Source organism: Pleurodeles waltl, chromosome 11, assembly GCF_031143425.1.
Source record: "Pleurodeles waltl isolate 20211129_DDA chromosome 11, aPleWal1.hap1.20221129, whole genome shotgun sequence".
Lineage (NCBI taxonomy): Eukaryota > Metazoa > Chordata > Amphibia > Caudata > Salamandridae > Pleurodeles > Pleurodeles waltl.
In genome coordinates this window covers 272,157,246-272,179,761 of record NC_090450.1, presented here as the reverse complement: position 1 = coordinate 272,179,761, position 22,516 = coordinate 272,157,246, and the positions used below count along the sequence as shown (strand labels likewise).

Below are 22,516 nucleotides of genomic sequence, written 5' to 3'. Positions count from 1 at the left end.
GACCCTGGACTCTTTGCAGAGGAGAAAGGGGTAATTTGCATCTTGGTGATTGCAGGAGTTCCTTTACTAAAGCTACCCTCGTTGCAGAGCTGCCGGTTCTCAAGCAGGCCAAGGAGACTAGAAAGCAACCTTTCTCTCAGCCTGACATCTGAATGTCAAGGCATAACAAATACAAGGTCCCTGAGGACTGTCCAGACGTTGTGCCTGGGAATCCTCCAGTTTACTGTAAGGTGGCGATAGCAGCTTCCTTAAAGGAAAAAGCGGGACCCTCTTCTGTCAAGGGGATGGCTAAACAAATGGATACGTTGAGGGGAAAAAAGTGCCAGTTATGGGGCCTTCCCTCTTGCAAGTGAACACCTAAACCATTATGACCAGCTAGGTGCTCCATCTCCTGCAAGAGTTACTTTTAAACTACCTTGCTCCTGGACGTTGCACAGGAAAGGGACTAGGGACTAGTTAATCTGAATGCTCATCCGAAATAAGCTCTGTGTCCATGAGAATTTTCTGCACAGCTGCTAGGATCATGAATGCTAAATGGGCTATGCATTGGAACGCCTGTTTGGAAGAACCTTAGATGTAGCCCTGCACATAAACATGTTGATACTCGAGATATTGTTTGCTGAGTTGAAAGCTTACTACATTGATTGAAAACCCAGGCTGTTTAAGGGGCACACCGGCATCACAGCCACCTTCTATATTTGGTACTAATGGGTCGCCCAATTGCTGCAGCTATCGTGGCTGTCAGGGGCTCTGTGGAAATGGGTATTGCAATAGGATATGTCCTGCTATCCTTCCAGGTTCTGGAGCATTAGCAGTAGCTATACCATCAGCAATGTCACCACTCACCAAGTCCTCTAACTCAATTATTGATGGCTGGGGTTGTCCATCTGTAGATACTAACCCAATTAATTTAAACAGGATGCGAACAGTTTGCTTCTTGATGGGCAGGAAGCTATAGAATTCCTTTGTGATGACCTGACATTAGATTGGACTGAACTCTTTGTTTACTTCCTTCCCACCTTAGGAGATACTTTGTATTTTGGACCTCAAGTGCACCTTGCGTTACACTCTAGATCAAATTAGGAATCTGCATTAGGCCAGATTCTTGAGACATCTGACAGTAATGATTTCAGCCGAGCAGCTCCTGTGGCCTCTATTGGCTGATAGAAGTATGACATGCATCACCCGTTGCTACATTGCATTATGCCCTAACACAATTCTACACATTAGAATGCTCCTCTAGGAGTGAGACTGGGTTTGTGGTATTCCTTGGTCATGCACCCGCCTGACTTGCAGGTCAGATATATGGGCAACTCCACATACATTCTGCCAACTCTACACTCGAGTCTTCTTTCAGGAGCAATACAGATTTTGGCTAGAATATTTTTCAGAAAGCAGTTTGCTTAGGCTTAAACTGACCATTCTCCTCTTCGCTCTTTGTTACTTATTTCTGTCGAATCTAATCGCAAATTCCAAATAGGACCGTGCGTAGACAAAGTTGTGATGCTTCATGTATGGCGGCCCTTTAACAGCTACATAAGTGTTTCCTAATTTCTGGTATGTGGCAGGGAATCGATGAATTTGAAAAGGGGAAAAAGACTTATTAAGAGTAAGAACTCACTAAAATGGTAATTTTTACTTTTTCTATCACGAGGTTATGCCACAGTGAAAGACAGATCACAGGAAACACACATTTGTGAAAGGAAGAAGTGGTGCTGCAGGCAGTAGCAGATTTGGATAGGTTGGCTTTTATGCATAGAAAATTAAGCAGACTCAGATGGGGTGTCAATTACATGGCTACTATTCAGGTGTGAACGACTCGCTTGCTGTCAACAAGGTAGGGATATAGGTCACTACTTCGAATGCAATTAATTTTAAAGCTATCCTTCTTCACTTCAGCCCTTCAAAGTCTTACACATCGGCATGCCAGTATATTGGCTATCAGTTAATGCCTGGTCATACCAATACATGCAATTGATGAACATTAGGGATTGCGAGAGAACACTTTTCTGACTGTCATTTATGTTCCCAGATCGGGCTCTAAAACGGAAACCTTTCTCCAGAAATATTTGATTTGAACCAGACTTGCTGGGAGAGCAAAGTGCAACCTGGGCACAGTGGAACCTTTTTGCGAGCCTGACAACCCCATGAAAAGTAGTATGGCTGACACCTCCTTTTTTAAATGAGGAGGGAGGGGTGCTGGCCTTCTAATTGAGAATTGGCACCTTGGAGCCCAATACTGACAGTCCAGAGCCCCAAACCATTTCTGAGTGCAAATTAAGGTGACCAATCTCCATAACCTGGGGCTTTGTAGAAAAGTGTGTAACAAATTGGACACTGAAAATCAAATGACTGCCCCCTGAGTGGCAGGGGCAGCAACTGTTTGAAACCTGGATTTTCAATTTGAGGTGGGCCACAAGAGGTACCCTGAAATTAAACTGTGTACCTCTGTTATTAAGGGGAGGCTAGAGAAATTGGAAAATCTCGAAATTGCTAGAATTTACGAGGGAGTGGGCTTAATGGGCTACATTTTGGAATTACTCAGCCACATACTGTGCTATAAGAGCACACACAAGGTACAAAATGCTGATAGTCCTTAGGTTTACAACAAAGGAAATATATTGATGTAATAAAGTACAGTCCTGGTAGTGCTATTAAAAACTGTTGTAAAAAGGTAGACATTCTGTGCACAGGGAATCTAAAGACGAGGGGCATGCCCAAGTTTTATAAGAGGCCTATCTCAATGTACATTGTAATGATAAAATATCTCTTTACTCCAATTAAAGCCGCCAGAGGAATTTCCTGGAAAGGGGACACGCAAACTCAATTACGATTCCATCTCGAGACTGCTGACTTTCAAAAGCTGTATAAAACTGTTTTCGAAAGTAAGATTACTGCTAGCAACTCTTGGGGTGACATGATTTCCAGTGTCTAGATGCTGTAGGGCCTTGTTCCCAAACTTCTGCCACACATTTTTGGAACTCTCAGTCCTGTAAGGCATGAGAACTTTGAAATGTTACTCATTAAGACAGGTATTTGATATTGATTTTATTTTTTTCTGCACATTGAAATTGGTATGAAGTGAACACTTTTGCCTGTTTGTAACAAATAAGAATTAGGAGTTCCTAATCAGTGTTGTTATAGGGCTTGCTCTTTTGAAGCACCAATGTACCCTATATACTCTGAAGCATCTGTGTGAATTGTGAAACCATGATGCTCCAAATACTAAGAAAGAAATACTTAGAAATTTCGATAGTCCTTTCAGACATGGCCTGTCTTCGAGAGCGAGATCCAAACAGGATAGTGCAATTTGAATATTCCAATAAAGTTCCTTAGGTTAATTCACAAGCTGCCTCAGAACAATTGAATTATTTCACTGTATCGTATGGGTTTAGGGGTGTGAATGTGTGGGCCCTCCAGATATTCTGGGTAAACCAGCATTTGTTTAGGGGAGATACAGCATCAAATGTAGACAGTTTTGTTTATTATATAGAATATTGGCCATGTACTAAATGTTTGAATGGTTGTAGCACTGTTAGATCAGAACTAATTACCCTTTTAGTATCATTCTAACACCCAATGACAATAGAACTCATAAAATAGAACAATCGACCGTGGGAGGAAATATACCCAGCTATACTCCTCAAGAGCATTCTTAATTTAGTAGCCTTGATTAATGTGGGATCTGACAAGTTAGCCAGATATATAGAGCCGTTTGAGATTGTGCTGGTGAATAGTCTAAATAGAATAGTCTAAACTAGCAACACCCGGTGAACATATGATTGGTATAAAACCGATTTGAAAAGGTTCAAAAGAGCTATTTGAAGTAGTTGATTACCCTTTTAGAAGACTTTGAATCGATCCTAAATATCACAGAAAAGACAAGATTAGGGAAAATGCTGTGTAAGAAGAATGTTTGGGAGAAGGTACACCAAGTGGTAATTGATTAAAAAATTATGGCTGTGTTTAGGAGATTAATTGCTATACAAATTGGAGCCATTTGTAACAGCTAGATAGTCCGCTTTAGTAGCTTACCTTGTGCTAATTAATTACCACATGTAAGCACTACCTATTCAAGGTCTGACACAGGAGTGATTCAGATCATTAGTGCAGTTATTATTTAACCTCCATGAAGTTCAAAATGCGCTTGTCACAAATAGGGCAGAACACCTTGCCTAAACTTAATCACTCCACTTTTTTGCATTTGAAGGTTATGCCATTGAATATGCTAATCAGCCATATGATGAAGTATGGTAAGGACCAATGCAGAGAAGTGCCTATTTTTAAATAGGTATAGAAGAATTCCAGGCAACAACAGACCTATTTCCTATTGGGCAATATAGACAAGCCTTTTGGAAAGGTTGTGTGTGAAGTGTCAGAGTAGCGTTAGAAGGGAGGTTTTGCAGAGGATTGTCGGGCAGTCTTTGGATTAGCAATTAAGTCCATAGAACAGTATGAATTTGTGGGTAAGACAAAAGTCATATTTGGCCAAGGCAGGCAGCTTCTAGTCTTGGAAAACTTGGAAGCTAGCTTTTACTATTGACAGGAGAAAGCCGAAGGATTTTAGTGAAATTGAAACTCCAGCTTCATTTAAAAAAAAAAAAAAAACACTTAATTTTTATTGATTTCAGACAAAGCTTTAGTACTAGAGGTGATCTGACCAAGCAGCTTAAGTTATAGAGGTGTCATTTAGCTTTGATCTTTCCATCTGTGATCCTTCTCTCAGGTACTCTGTATATTTGTTTATGTTCCATGCAGGAATGGGAAACCCACGGAGCCTACTATAAATGGATCATACAGGTCTGATAGTGCGTACTAAGATTGCTCTTGCAGTACAGTGAGCATAAAAGACTCAAGATGATTGAAAAATGGTAAGTATTAATTATTGGTAAATGCAATGAAAAGTATTAGTTTTCCATTTTGACTAGCCTAGGCTGTGCTTTAATGCTAAGGGCAGCAGGTGTGTTCAGCTATCCAATATTGTTTGAGTGGTGGCTCACATGTTGCAGAATTTAAACAAGCATTGGCAATGCCAATAGGTCTCGGCAATCCAAGAACTATAGGTGTTAGCAATGTCAATGTATTTGTGTACGGCTCTAGTTTTAATAATATACACAATGCATTAAGTGTCTACGCCTATAGTTCTTGAATCCTAAATCTTAGTCAGCCACATTCTCCTTCCAGTGGTCTATCGACATATCTACACGCAAGATTATGGGACCTGAAACTTTCTCCAAACTTCCCAACAAACAAGCCTTGTCAACGTTTAATCCACCTGTTTTCATAATTCCCTTGCGGAACGCAGTTAAAGTTCCAGACTGCAAAAATCCAGCAAGATAGTCTCATGGAATCACTGCAGCCAGTAGCAGGACAAGGTTTAATGGGAGGTAAGGGTGCATGCCCAGAGGCGCACAGCCTCTGTTGAGACAGCTAGACACCCATTCTGCCAAAAGAAGTCCCAAACAAGACCATCCCGCAGTGCAAGGCTGTCAGACTACTCAAGGGAGTGTTTACACCATGATTTTAGAAGGCAGCCCATCTTGTTCATGCGCTGCCCACTGTAGAGTAACTGTAGACCCCTCAAATGTGATCTAAGGTGTGTCGAATGCTTGGGGTTTGAAGTGTCTGGTTAGGGCATAGACTCAAGTTCCCCACAGTGTTTAATTCGTTTTCAGCACTTGCAACAGGCACTTGTGTTTTTGACCACTCTGGTGCACTTTTTATTTTCAGAGCTTAAAACGAGTGTTTGTGTTTTCGGCTGAGGACTGGGAAGACAGGCACTCGTGTTGAGTGCTCAAAAAAAAAACAAGGGGATGCGTGTGGGAACGCAGAGTGACTGGGAGCACAGGTGCTTGTGTTGGGTGTTTAAAAACAAGCTAAAGTAGTCCCTAAACACTAATCTAAAATGGGAGGAGTGGATGAATGGTAGTACGTGGTCCCTGCTCTCGGGAGAGGGATAAAGACAGGAAGAGGCATGATGCATACATGCCATAACAAATGAGGAGTAAGATGAGGAGAGTGACAGTGGAGTGAGCAAAACAGCTTATGGGTGGGCTGAAGCCTACGAAGTAGACACTGCATTTCTCAGTTTGAGACCGCGCATGCGCGCTGCCTAAAGCTAAAACCTCAAAAAATGTGACCCACTTTGTATAGATCATGCCACAATTGAAAATGCACTTCACAGCAAGCTGTGGTGTTATTGTGACTCCAGGGTTTTGGTGCACTCCTACTAAGGCTTGTAAGACAATTTGGTATCTCCCTAAATCAACCCATTCACTAATATTGTGAGAAGAAACGGGGGGGGGGGGCGGGGGAATAAAACATCTTTGACTGAGCAGCATTTAAACTAAACTGATTTCTTGATGCATTCATGGTGTAGCTCAGCATAAAGCGACTTCTAAATTCTGACAGTAGGCTGAGATTGCTTTGTATAAGACACATGGGTGAGTTGCCAAAATGAAGTCAATTTTTTTTCCCCCCTGCAGTTCGTGGACAGATTTAAAGAAAAAGTATCTGAAGCAGAGCCTTAATGAATTTGTTGTTTTGATCATGTAAAGCAGCATTATTGCCTTGCCAGAACTCTACTAATTCAGTGTTTGCTAACGACCACCTTTACTTGATAACAATCCTAGAATCGCAGATTTATATAGAAGGTGCAATATAAATGTTTGAGTAAAATGTAGCGGGAGGGAGTTTCTGCTGATTTAAATTCTCAGGGAAAGACACGTTCCTGATTAGTTGTGTGTAAGAATTAAATGTGAATTGATTTAATGGTGTGGATTTTTTGTCTGATGGTTGTGTATTGGTTTTTTCCCCATGAAATCTTTTGACGTAATCATTTCCATATATAACAAAGTTCTTTAAGTTAGTTTAACTTGGGCTCAGACTTTTTTTTTTTTTAATTCTACCGTCTGCTCACTGAAGTGTGATTGGTTATGGTGGGAGCTTCTGTGAGATGCGCTGTGCTTCTAGGATTTTATGCAATACTATATTTGAACGGTCTGTTTTTGTGAATTTGCAAAAAAAACAGCGGTCAACATGTCATTGCTATTTGGAGGTTTTAAACTAACAGAAGAAACGAGCATTGACGAAGCCAGTCATTTATTTGGACTTTTACACAGTGAAATTATTTTACTAAACTTCACTAAGGCAAATCAGTGTCGGGAGCAACAGTGCCAGCTTCCTCAACGTGCACCGAACAGTTAATGTACAATCAAAAGATCAAGTTTTTCATGCCCTAAAACACTTTTAGCTCCCCGATAAGCAGTTCTTAATTTGAGCTATTGGTTGCTAGTGGGGGACACCAGCACTTATTTTTGTGCAGGAGAGGTAAATATGGAAAAAGCAAAAAGAGTGGGAACAAACTATCACAAAGGAAGAAAGCCGGAACCTTCAGGTGTACAAAGTGGTAAAGAATATCTCGTAAAGAACTTGAGAGCAATGAAGTGGATTTAAGTCTGCGCAGCCTTGATATTGGGCACGCCGATGCAGGCCACAAGCTTTCTGAGCAGAACCCTGGGCACTGGTGCACACTCTTACAAATTAAGCACTGCATATAGATAGGCCTCAAGGTGGGTAAAAAACACGAAAAGACCAATGGGAGAGTACAAGGAATGTTGAGGTGCAAGGGTAAAGATCATAAATCAAACAAAATGTGGGATACATCACAAATGTAAAATGTACACATTACTTGTGTGGCCTAATTCGTTGTAGTGTGTAGATCTGTAAACAGTCTCACTGCCTCAGGTCTTTGCTTAAGGTACCTATCTGTTTGACCCCAAAATATCAAAACTGATCTCTAAAACAGTGTTTAACTTTTATTTTGATAAGGTATTGCCATGCCTTTTGACGACCAACAGGAACGGAGTTTCCCGTTTCTACTTTCAACGCAGTAACTTGAATAAGAAATTTCCTCATCTGTGTTTCACACTCCCTTTTGGCCTCTGTGTATGCCCTTCCCTGCTTCCATTTCATTGTTCTGTTGTGTTAATGTTAGCTTGAAATTCGAGCGCCTTCTCTAAAGCCCACCTCCTCTTCAACTGCTCAATATCTGCATTCAGCAGCTTAATATACATTTTCCGATGCATTGTAGAACTCGTAGTTTTGAGTTGTCCATTATGACTGCAGCACTGTGTGTACCAGAGTACCAAAGAATGAGGTGGTATGTTCTTGGCTGATTTGGTAGTGTTGGAGTTCTTAACTCTCTAAATGCAAACCTGACCAGTTCTATATGCTTTCTACTGTATCCACTTGCTGCCATATGCTTTTTTTCGATCTGTTGAACTGACATGGTGGACAGTAGTTGATTCAGTAATATCCTGAAACTGATTGTTGGTGACCAGTGGTGGTAACTGGCTTTGTTTTTTGTTTAACCCATTGAATTTCCATTTACTTTTTCTGCCCGCCATATGTTTTTGCCATAGTGGTGTGTTCTACGCCCACCCCAACCCCCAAAGCAGTTTATTAAAAAATTAGTATGGCTCCTTATCAAGATCTGATGAATTCCTGTCCTCTCCTTGCTCTGTTGCACACAGTGCAGTCTGGCACCTTTGCACAGTAATGCGGGCAGGGAAGCTGTGTTCCGGGGTTGGCTCCCCGGGACAGAAAGTGAAGCAGGCAATTGGGTCCCAGTGGCCTTTATAGGCTTGTGTGTGGGGAGGGGAGGATGGTGCGCACCCCCCCCCCCCTTCAATGTTATGATCCAGCAGGAGGGTGGGGTCCCTGGGGCCTTCACAGGCTTGGGAGAAGGGATATGTGCCCCACTTCCCTTGATTACATAGACCGGAGTAGGGGCCTCATGGCCCTAAATGGGCTTTTTGAGGTGGACCCTACTGATGCTCTCCCTCTCCATATATTTATTATAAAATCCCCCTTTTTTTTCTCAGCACCTGCTTGACCAATCACCTTAAATCATTCCATTCACAAACTTAGTAAAACGAGCCCTTTTGTAAAGTTTCATGGAGGTTCGTCAAACGGTGCCACTGGGTAAAATAGAAAAACAGATGGACGGAATGCTGAACAAATCAGACATTTACCCCCACTCCCAGATCTGGGTTTAATCCATCAGTTTGATTTGTTTGCTTGCCATGCTATTCCAGTTTGGACCCAGCCATATGCAAATCAGTCTTGACCCTGTTCCCCGTGGGAACAGTCCAGCCCGAACTGCCAGGTCAGGTCCTCCCTGGACCAGAATCAAACATCCTGGGACCGGTTTCAGGGTATCACCCTTCAACAGCCAGGCTGGTGGCATAGCAAGCACGGGACCCACGTCTGGGCATATCCTTCACACTTGGGGCAACAAAACAAAAAGTTATGTCACCAACCCCTCACAGACCAACCAAAGGATACTGCTCTCCAGAAAGTGTTACATGTATTTCCTTGTGTTCAATCGCAGGGTTGGCTTGCTTATTGGTTGAACTGTCTGGTCCATGTAAGCTGAGTATTTATATTATTTACTTCCTAAAAGATGCATTTTCGTACACCAGCCCAGCTGTTAATCTGATCCCTTGTCCTTACCTTCAAGGAATGTTCATTGTGATTGTGTGATGTTTTCGTTTTGCAGTATGAATCGTTTTCTGGTTTTAGATGCTGTGCGTCGTCTACCATCATTTGGTGTTAAGTCTTAGTCCTCTTGAACTACCATCATTAAAAATCTTTAATTAATCCTAAATTGCTACTGCTACTGTCAGCTGGAGAAAATCTCTGTGTATTATTTGAACACTTTAGTTGTGTAATTACTTAATGATTTCCACTGGATCTTGTTAAATATCTAAAACGCAGTCATAACTGAATAATTTTAGGTAGATTTACAATAACAAAAGTTTTTGGACATGTAGAATTGTTTTCATTTTTTGTTTGCTCATTTTGTGCCATGCCCATGAAACTACATGCTTATGATTTTTATTGACTACTTACGGCCTTGCAGTCATTTTTCAAAGGCTAGGGTCTGTGCTGGTACAGGGTTACCCATTTTTTATTTTTACATGTTAGATGCTGATTTAGGTTTGGCCTGACTGTGCAGTTGCCTGCAAAACAGATTATCAGTTCTTTAGTGCTTAAATCGTGGAGGCTCACCTCATGTTCTCCCAAGTGTGGAGCTTCTTTTGTGGTACTCAAGGAACTTTGCACTTAACATCAACAAAGGGGAGCCAAGAGGCATACAGGAGCCCAGGGTGTCCTCCCAGCAACTAAATTGCAATTTCAATAAACCCTTTCTCGAGCACCTTCCACATAATGTAGGTGTTAAACCTTGTGTCAGTTATCCAAAATCACAAGAGAATCGCACCAGCCAGTGTCTGGCGTAGTGTACGACTCAAATGCAGTTATTTTGTAACAGTGAACTGTGGTTTATACTGGTTTAGGACAAGATTAGGAAGCACTAACATAAGCAAATAAAGGCACATTAAATGACCAATTTGTTGCCCTGTGCTCCTCATCACAAGTGTACTCCTATGAATTCAAGGTTGACTGACTGTCCATCTAAACCTTTGAGTCAGGCCAGCTCGTTTTGTAGTGGCTCTTAAAAATTTAATCAGAGGTATTTGAGCAAACCATGTCACATCCCTGCTTCAGTGTCGGTCCTCTGTTCAACAATGCAAGACAAAGTGTTTGTCTTGATAAACAATGTGTTCAAGATAAAATCTGTGCTTTATTCAATGCGGTAAGTAAGCACATGGTAAAACACAGGTGCATGTTAAAAATTTAGTTAACATCTACCCAACATGTTTCTTTGCTTTGATTTCTATTTGCAACTTTACCTGAGCCAGAGGACACCGAAAGGTACACCACAGACCTGTATAACGAAAGTAAAGGTTGGGAGAAATGGGCATTGACAACTCCCAAACAAGCTGGTGGTGCGATGGCTCCCCAAAGCAGCACATAAATGCTGTATTTACCATATGCCTCCTAAGGTGAAAGCCTGGGCGTATTTGGTATTCCTTAATGGTGATAATGTATTGACATGGAAAAATAGGGAGCAACACTGTTTCTTCTAAACAGACACCCATATTGAAGTATTAGTGAGAGGGAAGTAAAAAGGAGGGCGTAGCTATCCAATACAGGAACGCCCCTGCACTGACATGCAGACAGTCTCACACAAAATACTAGTATTAGGCAACCGATACAGGAAAAAAACACCACAACTGCTGACTTTAAAGTGGCAGGGGCCCATACCAACAGTGGCGTGGCACTGAAGACCAAATTGAGACCAAAAAATATATACATCCCTTCCCGCCTGTGAAGACTAGAGAACACCTGTTAGAATACAGTGGGCAGCCATCTTGAGATAGATGTAGCCAGCTCAGGATATTTTACCAATACTGTGCTGGCATAATTCTTTTAGAAGAATGTAAAATACATTGGTGCCCAGGGCAAAGTCACAAATCTAACAAGCCCATATGAACTGCCATTGCAACATTTAAATAGTCATGGATGACGCACACAGAAAGTTAAGGAAGTAAAAGACAAGTGATTACTATCAACGGTAGAAAACCTACACAAGCACCCCGGTATGCAACACCACAAAGTGCCATCCTATGCTGCAAAAGAGTGGAGCAGGTTTCTAAGATCCCATAAATTCATCTGGGAGTTCTATCGAATGTCCTTGATTAGGAGATGATGGGAACTCTGATGGACAAGCCTAGTGTAAATAGAAAGGTGACAGATGTAGGCTACATTTATATCCATTGTGTGTAGTCCAACTTTGGCTCAGATGGCCTTTTATACCAGGAACAGACCCTGTGGACTACACACAGATCTTATTCCACTCCACCAAATTGTTCAAGGCAGTTTGGTCTCTTTCTGCCAAAAAACCCCAAAACAATTTCATCTGTTTCCTGAACGGGATACTTCGCGCTTGACTGAGGTGCTGAAGGATCTCTGTGCTCGAAGATTGTCCATTCAAAATCAGTGGGGTTGTGATTAATGCGTCTGAACTCTGACTAATTTCTTGGAAAGCCTGTAAGCTTTGATACTGCTTAGATGCACCTGAATGGAAGTTCTAGCCTTTCTTGAGGTGGGAGAAATGTAAAATAAATTACACTGGTATTTTAGTGTGTAGATTATGGATATTGTACAGTTTGTAAAAAAAAATTTTTTTTTAACCAAATGTGTCCATCTATCAACATAATACATTTTTGTAACTTTGGTTAGTTTGCACACATCACATCCCTCACGAGTGTATCTGGTGAGGGCCGGTTTTCAGTACTTGACACATTTTTCTAATGGCATTCCGTATTTGAGTAGATAATGGGTAAAAAAAAAAATGTCTAGGCTTTTTTTCCCCCCAATAAGGGCCTGTCTTGGGGGTGTTCAGTGCTCTCGTCCGTGCCTGTTGTATTATACTTGTGTGGTAGGAACTCTAAATTAGGCAAATTACCTACTCCAAGGATCATTCCATATAGTTAGTAGTGTCTGAGCGATTTTTAAAGGCACCTCCGAAACTGACCCACTGGTAGATTGTCCCACAGAGCCCTTTGCGGTTAAGCCTTCAAAACATTTATTCCACAAAAAAACTATTTGCACAAATAAAAAAATAAAAAATAGTACAGAAATAATAGAATAAGTGACTATATTTTGATCTTTAATATTTTTGTTCTGAGGATAATCTATAAAAGTAATGGATTGCAGAATATATTATTTGCCAGTTGTCAAAAAACACTTTATAACCAAAGTTATCAACCAAGCTGTGGCTTATACATTTGCATTGTGTTTAAACCATTCATCAATTCAGAAGGTAAAATCTAACGAATCAAATAAGGGTATGAAGGAAAGCTCTGTATCTTAAATGAGTTTAGGTATAGAGGTTGTCCGTTGAAGTCTGGATTTATGGTTATTCATAGCATGTCATTTTAATGGGTATGTTTGAATATTTCCTCTTGGTGCACAATGTTGCGCATTTGGTAGCCAACAATGGGTAGAAAAATATGTAATACCAAATGTTTGGCAGAACTTATCCAGATAGCAAAATGACAATAAATGTGTGAATGGGAGTACCGCATGAGACAGGAAAGACCCAAAAGTACTATGGAAACCATAAGATTTTTTTATTTTTTTTATTTGAATGACATAAGTACTTGGATTAGGGGGTTGCTGCATTGTTTGCCCATGTGGGGAAAGTTCGGGAATCTGAAGGAATTGAAAAACATTCTTACACCAATCGTTCCCACACTACTCCAGGTACAAGTGGTATCTTGTTTGTGTGGGTGAGCAGGTAAAAATCCGAAATACAAGGTTGGAACACTAAGATTTTTACTTTGAATTTTAGTCATTCTGGGGATTTTTATGTTGCTAATGTATTTTGGCTCAGGGTTGACTGACACCCAGGGATAACTCTCAACCCCAGCCATTTCTGAAAACTAATGACCTAGAGGGACCCAGGTTGGTGTGGCTTTTGAGGATCTAAACTGTAGAGTAGGAACTGGCTGAGACTGCACCTCACACCATACCTTTTTAATTATTTTTATCCTGGTGGTCGTACTTACTATTATGATAGCAGCGCTTTGTGATCTTGTTACTGCTCTTTGTCAGTCCGTATTAATGTAGTTAATTTCCCTTACATCTTCAGTGCCTTCAGGCTTTTTTTTTTTTGTCTTGATGATGATCGAAGTATTGGTAAAAGGATTGAAACGTCTATTTCGACACCTTTGACTCCTCATGAATTTCTCATTACATGTATAGGGGGTATTTATTTGTTGAATTGTGACTTATCAGATATATTTATTTTTGTCACAAATATGCCAGAGTTTATTCTTATTGAACATGTTTTCACACTTATATTTTTTGTGTCATTCAGTTGCTAATAAAATATCTTGTGTTGATTGTACTGTGCATATGGATGTGATTATTATCCTGTGTGTGTGTGTATGTGTGTGTGTGTGTGTGTGTGTATATATATGTTCGATGGCATGTGTAGCTGCAGATACACATGCTGTGCACATCCCGCCATCTGGTGTTGGGCTCGGAGTGTTACAAGTTGTTTTTCTTTGAAGAAGTCTTTTCGAGTCACGAGACCGAGGGACTCCTCCCATTTCGACTCCATTGTGCATGGGCGTCGACTTCATCTTAGATTGTTTTTTTTCCGCCATCGGGTTCGGACGTGTTCCTTTTCGCTCTGTGTTTCGGGTCGGAAAGTTAGTTAGAATCTCGAAAAAATCGTCGGTATTGTTTGCGTTCAGTATCGGGTTAGTTACAACAGATCGACACCGAATTAAGAAGAGCTCCGGTGGCCCTTCGGGGTTTTCTTCCATCCCCGTCGGGGCCTGGTCTGCCCGGCCACGTGTCTCTTCAAGGCTGATGGAACGGACCCCATTCCGCTTCTGTCCAGAATGCCATAACAAGTATCCATTTAAAAAGATCAACATCTGGTCTGTAACTTGTGTTTGTCACCAGAACACAAGGAGGATACTTGTGAGGCCTGTCGAGCGTTTCGGTCCAGGAAGACACTCAGGGACCGAAGAGCAAGAAGACTGCAAATGGTGTCGGCGCCGACAGGACAAGAGCGTTTCGAGGAGGAGGAAGAAACATTCTCCACCCAGGAGTCGGACTCTGAGGAGATCGATCCAGAAGAAACGCCGAAAACCGTGAGTAAGACGTCGAAAACAAAAACTCACGAGAAAAGCGCTAAAGCCCAGGGGACGCCACCGCCAACAGGCCATGGCTTAACCCGAAAAGTAGGTGACCGTTCATCGGCACCGAAAAAGGGCGAGCTGGTGTCGAAGTCATCCGACTCCGGTCGAGATACCGGCACACAGCAATCTCGGGCCCGAGATAGTGGCTCAGAGAAGATTCGGCACCGAGACACCGGCACCGAGAGAGCACGACGCCGAAAGTAAAAAAGGTTTCGTCGGAGCCGAAAAAAGCAGCCAAAAAGGTTTCGGTACCGAAATATCCGGCCTCGGAACCGAAAACAAGTTCCTACACTGAGGAACAAGGACTGTCCACACAAATGAAGACACATAGATTTGGACAGGAATTACAGGCAATAGAGCCAGATCACACACAAAGACGGCTCTTTATTCAAAAAGATACAGGGAAGATCAGCACTCTTCCTCCAGTCAAAATGAAACGCAAGCTTGCCTTCCAAGACAAACAGCCACAAGCAAAGGTGGCTAAACAAGTAACACCACCACCATCCCCACATCACTCTCCGCAACCATCACCGTTAGCCACTCCACCAATGATGCAATCCCCAACTCATACAGGAATGAGTCGAGATGACCCTGACGCATGGGACCTCTATGACGCACCAGTGTCAGACAATAGTCCAGAATGCTATCCAGCTAAACCATCGCCACCAGAGGATAGTACAGGCTACGCACAAGTGGTGTCAAGAGCAGCTGCATTTCATAATGTCAGCCTTCATTCAGAGCCCATTGAAGACGACTTTCTTTTTAATACACTGTCGTCCACACACAGCCAATATCAGAGTCTTCCTATGCTACCCGGAATGTTAAAACACTCCAAACAAGTGTTTGAGGAGCCTGTTAAAGGGAGAGCCATTACTCCAAGAGTAGATAAAAAATATAAACCGCCACCATCAGACCCAGTGTACATTACACAACAGCTAACACCAGACTCTGTTGTAGTGGGAGCAGCGCGCAAAAGAGCCAACTCTCATACTTCAGGAGATGCACCACCTCCAGAGAAAGAAAGTCGAAAATTCGATGCTGCAGGCAAAAGGGTGGCGGCACAGGCAGCAAACCAGTAGCGTATTGCAAATTCGCAAGCTTTGCTAGCCAGATAGGATAGGGCCCATTGGGATGAGATGCAACACCTTATTGAACATTTACCCAAGGAGTTCCAAAAGAGAGCGCAGCAAGTAGTAGAAGGACAGGGTATCTCAAATAATCAGATACGGTCAGCAATGGATGCTGCAGACACAGCTGCTAGAACTGTCAACACAGCTGTAACAATAAGGAGACATGCATGGCTGCGTACATCAGGATTTAAACCAGAGATACAGCAAGTTGTGCTGAATATGCCATTCAACGGACAGCAGTTGTTTGGGCCGGAGGTGGACACTGCGATCGAAAAACCTTTAAAAAAAAAAAGACACTGACACGGCCAAAGCCATGGGCGCACTTTACTCCCCACAGAGCAGAGGCACATTTCGAAAGACACAATTTCGAGGGGGGTTTCGAGGGCAAACCACAGAAGCCAAAGCCTCACAAACAAAGTCCACTTACCAGAGCCAGTATCAGCGGGGAGGTTTTCGGGGACAATATAGAGGGGGACCATTTCAAAGGAACAGAGGAAAGTTCCAAAGTCCCAAAACTCCTCCAAACAAACAGTGACTTCAAGGTCACAAATCCCCAACACATAACACCTGTGGTGGGGAGACTAACCAAGTTTTACAAACATTGGGAGGAAATAACAACAGACACTTGTGTCTTAGCAATTATCCAGCATGGTTATTGCATAGAATTTATCAAATTCCCTCCAAACATTCCACCGAAAACACACAATATGTCAAAACAACATATGAATCTTCTAGGACTAGAAGTTCAAGCATTGCTCCAAAAAGAAGCAATAGAGTTAGTACCAAAACAAGAACTAAACACAGGGGTTTACTCACTGTACTTTCTGAAACCCAAAAAAGACAAAACTCTAAGACCCATACTAGATCTCAGAATAGTAAATACATACATCAAATCAGACCATTTTCACATGGTTACATTACAAGAAGTAATCCCACTGCTCAAACAACAAGACTATATGACAACACTGGATCTAAAGGATGCATATTTCCATATACCAATACATCCTTCACACAAGAAGTACCTAAGGTTTGTATTCCAAGGGATACATTACCAATTCAAAGTGTTGCCATTCGGAATAACAACTGCGCCAAGAGTTTTTACAAAATGTCTAGCAGTAGTAGCTGCACATATCAGAAGGCAGCAAATACATGTGTTCCCGTACCTAGACGATTGGTTAATCCAAACCAACACGCAAAAACAGTGTTCACAACACACAAATTACGTCATACAAACCCTACACAAACTAGGTTTCTCAATCAATTACTCAGTCACACCTTCTGCCGTGTCAAACACAGCAATAACTAGGAGCAACAATCAACACAGTAAAAGGAATTGCCACTCCAAGTCCACAAAGAGTCCAAACATTCCAAAATGTCATACAAGCCATGTATCCAAACCAAAAGATACAGGTCAAATTAGTAATGAAACTCCTAGGCATGATGTCCTCATGCATAGCCATTGTCCCAAACGCAATGTTGCACATGCGGCCCTTACAACAGTGCCTAGCATCACAGTGGTCACAGGTACAGGGTCAACTTCTAGATCTGGTGTTGATAGACCGCCAAACATACATCTCGCTTCAATGGTGGAACAGTATAAATTTAAACCAAGGGCGGCCTTTTCAAGACCCAGTGCCACAATGCGTAATAACGACAGATGCATCCATGACAGGGTGGGGAGCACACCTCAATCAGCATAGCATCCAAGGACAATGGGACATTCACCAAAAACAGTTTCATATAAACCACTTAGAACTGTTAGCGGTATTTCTAGCTCTGAAAGCATTTCAACCCATAATAACCCACAAATACACTCTTGTCAAAACAGACAACATGACAACAATGTATTACCTAAACAAACAGGGAGAAACACACTCGACACAGTTGTGTCTCCTAACACAAAAAATATGGCATTGGGCGATTCACAACCACATTCGCCTAATAGCACAATTTATTCCAGGGATTCAGAATCAGTTAGCAGACAATCTCTCTCGGGATCACCAACAGATCCACGAATGGGAAATTCACCCCCAAATACTAAACACTTACTTCAGAATGTGGGGAACGCCACAAATAGATCTATTTGCAACAAAAGAAAACTCAAAATGCCAAAACTTTGCATCCAGGTACCCACAACATCAGTCTCAGGGCAATGCACTATGGATGAACTGGTCAGGGATATTTGCGTACGCTTTTCCCCCTCTCCCACTTCTTCCATATCTAGTAAACAAGTTGAGTCAAAACAAACTCAAACTCATACTAATAGCACCAACATGGGCAAGGCAACCTTGGTACACAACACTACTAGACCTTTCAGTAGTACCTCATATCAAACTGCCAAACAGACCAGATCTGTTAACACAACACAAACAACAGATCAGACATCCAAATTCAGCATCGCTGAATCTAGCAATTTGGCTCCTGAAATCCTAGAATTCGGGCACTTAGACCTCACACAGGAATGTATGGAGGTCATAAAACAGGCTAGAAAACCTACCACTAGACAGTTATGCAAATAAGTGGAAAAGATTTGTTTATTACTGCCATAATAATCAAATTCAACCTTTACACGCATCTGCAAAAGAAATAGTAGGATACTTACTACATTTGCAAAAATCTAACCTAGCTTTCTCTTCCATTAAAATACATCTTACGGCAATTTCTGCTTACCTACAAATTACGCACTCAATTTCATTGTTTAGGATACCAGTCATAAAGGCGTTTATGGAAGGCCTAAAGAGAATTATACCACCAAGAACACCACCAGTTCCTTCATGGAACCTCAACATTGTCCTAACACGACTCATGGGTCCACCTTTTGAGCCCATGCACTCTTGTGAAATGCAATACTTAACGTGGAAAGTTGCATTTTTAATTGCCATCACGTCTCTAAGAAGAGTAAGTGAAATTCAAGCATTTACCATTCAAGAACCATTTATTCAAATACACAAAAATAAAGTTGTTCTACGGACCAATCTTAAATTTTTACCAAAAGTAATCTCACCGTTCCACTTAAATCAAACGGTAGAATTACCAGTGTTCTTCCCACAACCAGATTCTGTAGCCGAAAGAGCACTACATACATTAGACATCAAAAGAGTACTAATATACTACATCGACAGAACAAAACTAATTCGAAAGACAAAACAACTATTTATCGCCTTTCAAAAACCTCATACAGGAAATCCAATTTCAAAACAAGGCATTGCTAGATGGATAGTTAAGTGCATTCAAACCTGCTATCTTAAAGCTAAAAGAGAACTGCCTATTACACCAAAGGCACACTCAACCAGAAAGAAAGGTGCTACCATGGCCTTTCTAGGAAATATTCCAATGAACAAAATATGTAAGGCAGCAACATGGTCTACGCCTCATACATTTACCAAGCACTACTGTGTAGATGTGCTAACTGCACAACAAGCAACAGTAGGTCAAGCTGTATTAAGAACATTATTTCAAACTACTTCAACTCCTACAGGCTGAACCACCGCTTTTGGGGAGATAACTGCTTACTAGTCTATGCACAGCATGTGTATCTGCAGCTACACATGCCATCGAACGGAAAATGTCACTTACCCAGTGTACATCTGTTCGTGGCATTAGTCGCTGCAGATTCACATGTGCCCACCCGCCTCCCCGGGAGCCTGTAGCCGTTTAGAAGTAGATCTTAAACATTTGTACATTTGTAAATATATTACTTAAAACTTTATTATGTACATACGCATTCACTCCATTGCATGGGCACTATTACTAGCATACACAACTCCTACCTCACCCTCTGCGGGCAAAACAATCTAAGATGGAGTCGACGCCCATGCGCAATGGAGTCGAAATGGGAGGAGTCCCTCGGTCTTCGAAGAAAAACAACTTGTAACACTCCGAGCCCAACACCAGATGGCGGGATGTGCACAGCATGTTAATCTGCAGCGACTAATGTCACGAACAGATGTACATTTTTTTTTTTTTGTTTCTTTGTCTCTTACAGATCATGGTTTCTTTAATTGTGTCAAAACATTTTAGTCAAGTCTCTGAATGGAACCCAGCACCATTGTCTTTGCCAGTGCTTGTTGTACCATGTTACTATAAAGAACAGTCTTTGGGCACCCACCCCATGTGTAGTATCCTGTTAAAGAGTTCATTTTCCTGTTTCTCTTCCTCCTGAAAACCACCCTAAATACCAGTTTATATGTCGGTCATGTGCCAAATAACTTTACATTGCCAGCCATTGGTTTTGGTTCTTATTGCCTTTCCCTTTTAGTGCTTCCCCCTTTGTACCTTTTTGTTTCCATTTGCTTATTGAAGCTGAAAGTAAATCATAGAGACTACAGTGGATTATGGTGAGAGTGCCCTAGTTTGAAAATTATTTTAATGTTCTGAAGATGCTAGTCTTAGTCAGAATACCTTCAGTAGTTCACACCTTATGTTTTGTTTCTTTACTTTTGTCCTGCAGTGGGGCGGCCTTGACTTTCCCGGTCATGTATAAGGGATGAATGTCAGCAGTGCCCTTACACAGACCCACTTCTGTATCCGGAATCTGCAGGATCTTCCATATCCATCAAAAACAATGTTGCCAAATTATTCTTGTACACTCTAGGAGCCTGTTAGGCATAATAGTGACTGGTTCAAATCCTGGCAAGGCCACTCAGCCTTTCATCCATAACGTGCATGATTGAGTTGTTTAACAATATACCTCTGTTATCCAAAGGCAAGATGCCTCATAGGGTGAACATGCATTTTACAAATACAAACGTTATGTTAATAAGCTTTCTAATGTGCTGTGTATTTCAGACTAGCTTACATGCAGAAGTTGAAATATCAGTTGATGCAATATTAAGGTTTCTTGTCTGCGTAGTTCTGTCACTGATATTATTCATATAACGGATTGTTAGAATTGTTATATACACCTGTGCTGAGTTCTTGTCCATGGGGACTGGCAAGTCACGTTTTTAATGTACACTAAAGCAATATATAAATAACAAATAAATCTAATGGCATGTTTTTGATGCAGTTGCCTTGCCACATTCTCTGAATTCTGGTTCAATAAAAAATACATACAGTCCAGTTCATACTTGCTGCTCTGACATCAGGTGATCATTTTGGTCTTCATCTCACCTGCTCCGATAATTAGACTGCATTTTCACAGCTCTTCTCTCAAACTGAGAGAAATTGTTCACATCTACCTTGAGTGCAAAAGGCAATATAGTCATGCTTTCTAAGCATAATAGATATCGGTCCATGCCGATAAGGGCCTGTTTTGGTAGTGTAATTTACTGGCAATACATGATCTGGTATAGATTATTCAGATCTTTGTTGGGGGAGGGTAGAGAACTTGATGTGGGATTAAGTGATGCATCCTATGGGCAATGATGATACGGAGGTGTGGCGATTTAATTAGATGATTTGGAAAGAGGAGGCTTTTGGAGCATGTCGTGACTAAACTGGCACAATTCTGGCAACCAAGCAAGGTTTTCTATTTTTTAAGGTTCCACAAGCAAACTTCTAGAATGCATTTGCCTTGATATCATAAGCAGCAATCACACGTTCTGTAATGATTGTAAGTACGTGGGTTATTAGTTGGGGTTGGTGTGAGTTCACAAGGAATAAGGCCACACATTTCTCAGGGTAAAACATTCTTAATCATTTTAACCTGGGTCAGTTCCCCCATAGCTGTGGGACAGAGCAGGTTTAACTTAGGAAAATGTATAAATAGTTGGCAGTAACAAAACAGTTAAAACGTCACAACACAATAAAAGTCCGAAAACCTATTTCAGAACTACTGTTCGTGGGTGACTTGAATTTGGGGTGATTTCAAACTGACCACGATGGTGTGCATTTCAGATACACCAAGTGGATCGTCCCAGTCACAGGTATTACATATTGACTTAGTATCTGAAATGAAAGTTGAAATCCTCCCGCAGGAAAAGTTTGCAACTGTAACGGTTAAGGTATTTACTTTCGGACTTAGGGCCTGATTTAGTTCTTGCTGGATGGGGTTACTCTGTTCCGTCCGCTGTATTATGATTCCATTATATCCTATGGAAATTGTATTACAGCAGGCTGTAGGAGGCTGGCCTGGCTTATAGTGGGTACCTTGTGGTACTTACACCTTGTGCCAGGTCCAGTTATCCCTTATTAGTAGAATAGAGGTGTTTCTAGCAGCTTAGGGTGATAGAAGGTAGCTATGGCAAAGCAGCTTAGGCTGAAGTAGGAGACATGCAAAGCTCCTACTACACCACTTATATCATATAGCACAATATCATAAGAAAACAATACTCAGAGTTACTAAAAATAAAGGTACTTTATTTTAGTGACAATATGCCAAAAGTATCTCAGAGGATACCCTCACTTAGGAGGTAACTAATCTACACAAAGGTATATGTACACAAACCCAAAACAGGTAAGTAACATTAAGAAACGTAGTGCAAACAATGTAGAATCACAATAGGATGTAATAGTTAGACATAGGTCTAGTGGGCAACACAAACCATATACTCCAAAAGTGGAATGCGAATCACGAATGGGCCCCAGACCTATGGGAGATTGTATGGGGTCGCTGGGACTGTAAGAAAACAGTAAGGGTGTCCAAGATACCCCACTGCAAGACCCTGAAAAGTAGGAGTAAAGTTACCCTACTACCCCAGAACGACAGTGTAGTCGAGAGAATGGGGATTCTGTAAGAACCACAAGCACCAGAAAAACACTGATGGATTTCAGGACCTACGGACCGGTAAAGGAAAAGGACCCAGTCCAAGTGTCGGG

General features: G+C 41.5%; 1 protein-coding gene across 5 annotated transcripts in view; it reads left to right on the top strand.

The window, feature by feature from the left end:
- Positions 1–22,516, top strand: part of STAG1 (STAG1 cohesin complex component) — a 995,019-nt gene that overhangs the window by 163,968 nt on the left and 808,535 nt on the right. For 3 of the 5 annotated variants that reach the window (XM_069213540.1, XM_069213541.1, XM_069213543.1), the window contains exon 2: positions 4,759–4,871. The exons of the other annotated variants lie outside the window; for them this stretch is intronic. The gene's annotated coding sequence lies outside the window, so the exon portion shown is untranslated. The remainder of the gene's footprint in view (positions 1–4,758; positions 4,872–22,516) is intronic. 5 annotated transcript variants of the gene reach the window in all.